The sequence below is a fragment of the Sitodiplosis mosellana genome, unplaced genomic scaffold (genome assembly GCF_009176505.1).
Source record: "Sitodiplosis mosellana isolate CC-2019 unplaced genomic scaffold, AAFC_SMos_1.0 Smas_scaffold_2150, whole genome shotgun sequence".
Lineage (NCBI taxonomy): Eukaryota > Metazoa > Arthropoda > Insecta > Diptera > Cecidomyiidae > Sitodiplosis > Sitodiplosis mosellana.
Window position 1 is genome coordinate 1 of NW_022597392.1, and position 5,872 is coordinate 5,872.

Genomic DNA, 5,872 nt, shown 5'->3' on the forward strand with positions numbered 1-5,872 from the left:
CTGCTGTCTTTCACTTATATTCACTGTATTTCATCTTGAGTATAGTTTAGATTTTTAACTGGCAACCAAAAGTGCAAAAAGAACGCTTCAAAAAAGAAACACACAAAAAATTATAATTAATTTATGTAGAACCAATCATTGACATTTCACGCCATTTTATTTAGAAACATCAACTTTTTTGAAAGCCATCGATATATGTTTCGGCCCGAAGGAATTGAGATGGCGCTTGTGTATGACACGAGACACTCGAATACACAGGAATACATACAGCGCAAGCCAGACATGATAAGATTGTAATGGTTTTCAACTGTTTTTCATTCGATTAAAAGTTTCCGATGGACATTAATTTTGAAGTGGACGATTTTTTTCAATTGAAAAACTTTAGATTGGACATTTTTACTTTTCCATAAACACCGTGTCAAGGGAAAGTATAGGTATTGATCCCAAAAACTTTTTTCACAAAATTAGCTTAGATCATCATAAAAACTCATGAAACGCGTAGAAAACACATTTTTGAGACACTTTTCCGTTCGTGTGCCGTCGTGTGCCGTCATTAGCTTTAGATTTTGTAGGTGGTGTTTGCGCTTAATATCAGTTGTCAAATTCAAAACGAATAGGAGAGTTGGACGAATACCTCCCATACAAAATTATCGAAATTTTGACTGAAATTACTGATTTTTTGACAATTTTGTATGGGAGGTACCTGTAAATCGATTTCAAAACAAAGTTGCAACGATTGAAATTGATCGTGCCGTGTTTTAAACTTGATGATGACAATTTTTTCACTCTCATGTTTTAGGCATTTTGCATGCAAATAACTCGAATGTCGAAATAACTGTGATTTTCTTTTCTGAATTGGGTTTATGAATGAAAAAGCGATTTTGTATGAAATTCTATGAACAATAAATAAAATCTTCATCAGAACCGTGCGAGAAGATATTAGTATCACCGACAACAGATGAAGACACAGAAAACATTCAATTTAGTACATCTGTCAAAAAGCACGAAAATGCTTAAGGTTCTTTCAGATTAGAATTGTCGTCTCACCTCCGATACCACCAAGCCAACGAGCAGCAGTGTGAAAGATCTTTGACCCAGCATTTTTCCAGCTTCGAACTATAAAAGTGTACTGTAAACGTGTCAATTGAAGAAAATTGACGAATTGTTTGATTGACAAACGAATCGAGCGCATCTGCTTATATACTTTTCAATTATGGTCACATCAGCAATAATGATATTAGTTAATCCACATACAAAGACAATTCTAATGAAAGCTCACAAAATATTATCGCACACATTTTTCGAGAAAACAATGTCAAACAATTGGTGGAATTACAATTCCACCTGTGCACGTGTCGATAATTTTGCGTTCCACATAATATGGATCGCATCGAAGATGCTAGATGTTTACATTCAGTGCCGGTATTCTACAACACATTCCGAACACTTTGTTCGGAACGTTCAATTGCATTTTGGAAGGTGGATATCAAACGTTCAATCAATAAAATAGATACAAATCCATATATAACGTTTGATAGCCACCTTCCAAAATGCAATTGAACGTTCCGAACAAAGTGTTCGGAATGTGTTGTAGAATACCGGCACAGTCCTTCACTACCTACACTATGGTTTGAAAAATAATCCAATTAGATCATGACATTAAACTGCAAATTCAATGTACGAGGGTCACTATTTATATTTCGGGTCCAGCAATAAAAAACAATCATTTATCATTGGAAATGGTTTCATTGTTTTTCAAAATATTCTCCATAAAGATCAATACACTTTTGCATGCGCTCAAAACAATTTTCGGAGCACTTTTTCCACTCCGATTTAGACACCTCCAAAACATGGTTTTTGAACGCTTCAACAGCTGCTTCTGGCTTGGAAAAACGTTCACCACGCAGTTTTTTCTTGATGTGAGGGAATAAAAAGAAGTCATTGGGTGCCAAATCAGGGCTGTACGGCGAATGACCCATCAATTCGACATTTTGAGTGGTCAAATAGCCCATTGTTTCAGCTGATGTGTGAGAGCTCGCATTGTCATGATGAAGAATGATTCGACGGTTTTTGTTCTTTTCCGAATTTCTCCGAAGACTTCTGGCAAACAGATGGTGATATACCACTCAGAATTGACCGTCCTACGCTCCGCTAAAGGCGTGGTCACATGACCGGTTATACCGAAAAAAACGCGATCATTTGCTTCGATGTGCTTCTTCCACGAACAACTTTTGTTGGATTTGGCTCGTCTTGGAACACCCATACGGTCGATTGCTGTTTCGTTTCGGGCTCATATGCATAAATCCATGATTCATCACCTTTGACGATCTTATAAACGTCTTTTGATGCACCGCGATTGTATTTTTTTAACATTTCCTTGCACCAATTGACACGAGCCTTTTTTTGTGCAATCGTTAAATTGTTTGGGATCCATCGACAACATACCATTTTCACGGCAAGATGTTCATACAATATCTTATGTACGCTGGTGGAACTAATGCCCAAGGATGCCTCAATCTCACAGTATGTCACATGTCGGTCTTGCGTTATCAGTTCACGCACAGCATCGATGGTTTCCGGCAAAACAACTGAAGTTGGACGACCTTCACGAAATTCATCCTGGAGCGAACGGCGTCCGAGACTGAACTCTTGGTACCAGCGATTTACAGTGGTTTTTGATGGTCCAAAATTCGAAACAAGTTGATTGAGATAATCCACGCCGAAAATCGTAAAAAATCATCGCACGAAAATTTTCACGGGTTAATTCCATTTTTTGACCGAGATGAATTTTTCAAGTCACTGTAAACAAAACAATTCGCGCTCAAATGACAAAACGTTCTCAGTGAAGTTATGCTAAAAAATGTAAAACTTTCCAATGGAAGTATCAGATCGCACCTGGCAACACTAGTATTGCCAGGACCTGAAATATAAATAGTGACCTACGTAAATATTCAAAAAGTAAATATTTTTCAACCTCGAAGTGTTGAGTGGTGTACAATTGACAAAGCTATCTGAATATCAATTGACTTACCTTAATTTCAAACCTGTTGCCACGGTGTGGTACACATTTCATCACGAAAATCCGTAAGAGATATATGTACCTCGAACTAATTCTTGTTTTCTTACACAAACTGCCAAACCAGGAAGGTACAGCTGTTATACTGATTGGTTTCGTTCATTTCCAGAGTAGTACAATTCATATCAATCCACCAATTTTTATTCAAAAGCTGTTGCCACGGTCTGGTACGCATATCGTTAAGAAAAATCGTAAAACGGATTTGTACTTTGAGCCAAATCTTGGTTCGAGCGATAACTCGCCAAATAAGACCGATATTGTTATCAATTCTATTTGTAATTTATAGTACACATTTGGTACAATAACACTAATCCCATTTCGACCGCGGATTTGTTCAAATTGCATACTTTACCGTATACCTCGTAATTTTGAAAATGCTCAAATCTAGACCCTCCAATTACTCGAAATCTTGATAAGTACACTTTTTTTGAAATGCGGTACGTTTTAGTACACATTAAGTACAATCGATTTAGTTTGGTTTACCCCCCATTACGACGATGTCGTCGTAATTTTGAGTATGCATCCATCTGAATATGGATATGTTTACATCTTCGCGGTATGCAGAGAACACATTCCGTTTCAACCGTCGCTTACATGCTGAATGATTAAGAGATATGACTCATACCATTGTGTTACATTCAGGCTCACGTACCATGAATGGAACACTTTTTTTGTAAAAAAAAATAGAACATTTGACGTCAAACTGTGCGTAATTTTGCATTCCACATGGAATGGATCGCATCGAAAGAACAAGATGTTTACGTTCATTTCTTCATCGTCTTCATTATGGTCTGAAAAACAACGCAATTGAATTGAAAATTTAAGTAAATATTTTTCACTCTTGAAATGATGAGTGGTGTTTTTTGACGAGGCTATTTGAATATGAAAATGTTTACATCTTCTTGGTATGTACAAAACACACTCCGTTCCAAAGTCGTTTCAAAGTTAAAAAATAACCACAGATGGATCTTCGTTTACATGCCGTTACAAAATAAATGTTTGAACGCACCACACAACGCTGAAAACAAACCACTTTTGAGGTGATATCCTATGACACTGTCATATAGTATGACAGCTACATTTTTGTGGTGTAAAGTACCTCACAGAGGCTTTAGAGTACGGAATCATATTTACTTTACATCACAAAATAAGGTGAATACTGAATACGTTGAAAAAAGACACAAGCGAATCTCATACGAAACCAGAGCTGTACTTAGTAGCACTTTCCTTATACATATAGACAGCTTCTCAACTATTTTTTAATTTCAATGAATGTACACACGAAAATAAGTACCTAAAATCTGGGATACATAAAACAGAAAAAAATTCTGTCACTGTCGTATTTTACACCAACACAACCTATATCACTATTAGTGAGATTGAGAGCAGTGTATGTTTCATTGACTTTGTTACGATCGAGGTGCGGAAACAGCACGAAATTTCAAAAATGCCGCGTATTTTAGTTACAAAATAAACTCCACTTTACATTGATTTGCTATATACCTCAGTGGCTAGTATCGTGAATGGGAGAAATTGACAGCTCTTCTTCCGAAACCTGGTTACGATAGAGAAGAGTAAGTGAGCAAGTTTCTTTCGACTTGAAAATAGTTAAAGTAGAGTAAATATTTTGACTGCTTGTGGCTATGATAAAGGCGAGGAGTTTCAAAAACCTTAATTTGCGTTAAACAAAAGAATGTACTAGGTGGATTGAAAAGTCGGGTACTTTTTGAATGAAAACACATTTTCATTTTATTTCTCAATATAGGCTCCTTTTTGCTCGATACAGCGGGCCCAATGATCTTCCAACCTTTGGATGCCTGCTAAATAGTACGATTTTTCCAATGTCCCAAAATAGCTATCTGTTTCGAACTCGACCTCTTCATTGTTGTAAAAACGCCTTCCACAAAGCCATCTTTTGAGGTTTGGGAACAGGTAGTAATCACTGGGGGCCAGGTCAGAAGAATACGGCGGGTGCGGAAGCAATTCGAAGCCTAACTCGTGCTTTTTAGCCATTGCAACCATCGATGTGTGCGACGGTGCATTATCGTCCAAAAAGAGGATTTTTTCCTTCTTCATATGGGGCCGTTTCGATGCCATTACGACCACCAATCGATCCAACAATGCAGCATAATATGCGCCAGTAATCGTCCTTCCTTTTTGGAGGTAGTCGATGAAGATTATTCCGTGCGCACCCCAAAACACACTGGCCATTACCTTCCCAGCCCATTGTTGCGTTTTTGGCCTCTTTGGCGGCGGTGAACCGTGTACCGTCCACTCTGTAGCCTGTTGACTGGACTCCGGAGTGTAGTGATGCAATATGTTAAGCACCCGTTCATATGAGACGTTTACAGTCTCAACTATCTCACGCACTTTCATTTTCGGATGATTTAACACCAGATCATGTATTTTGTCTATGATTTCTGGGGTAGTAACCTCATTTGGACGACTTGGGCGAGCTGCGTCTTCGGTGCTCGTGCGACCACACTTAAATTCAGTAAACCACTTGTGGACCATTTGATGAGATGGTGCGGAGTCCGGATAATACTTTTTAAACGCCACTTCGGTTTGGGCGATGGTTTTTCCACGCAAAAAATAGTGTTTAATCAACACACGAAATTCACTTTTTTCCATGTTTACACAAATGTTTGGAGGTTGGTTGCTTCAAAGTGCTATAACCCATGAACTAATCGTCGGATTTGGCTCCAATTTTGACAGCTGTCTTCTGAAAGATAGTACTTGTTAAAAACCATAAGGATTTTGTATCAGTGTCTCCCTCTCATAGAAAATTGCCTGACC

At 37.9% G+C, this 5,872-nt stretch overlaps 1 pseudogene; it reads right to left on the reverse strand.

Annotated features, from left to right (window-relative positions):
- Window positions 1-1,999: 1,999 nt before the first annotated feature.
- Window positions 2,000-2,770, reverse strand: LOC129571366 (histone-lysine N-methyltransferase SETMAR-like; annotated as a pseudogene).
- Between the last annotated feature and the right edge of the window lie 3,102 nt (window positions 2,771-5,872).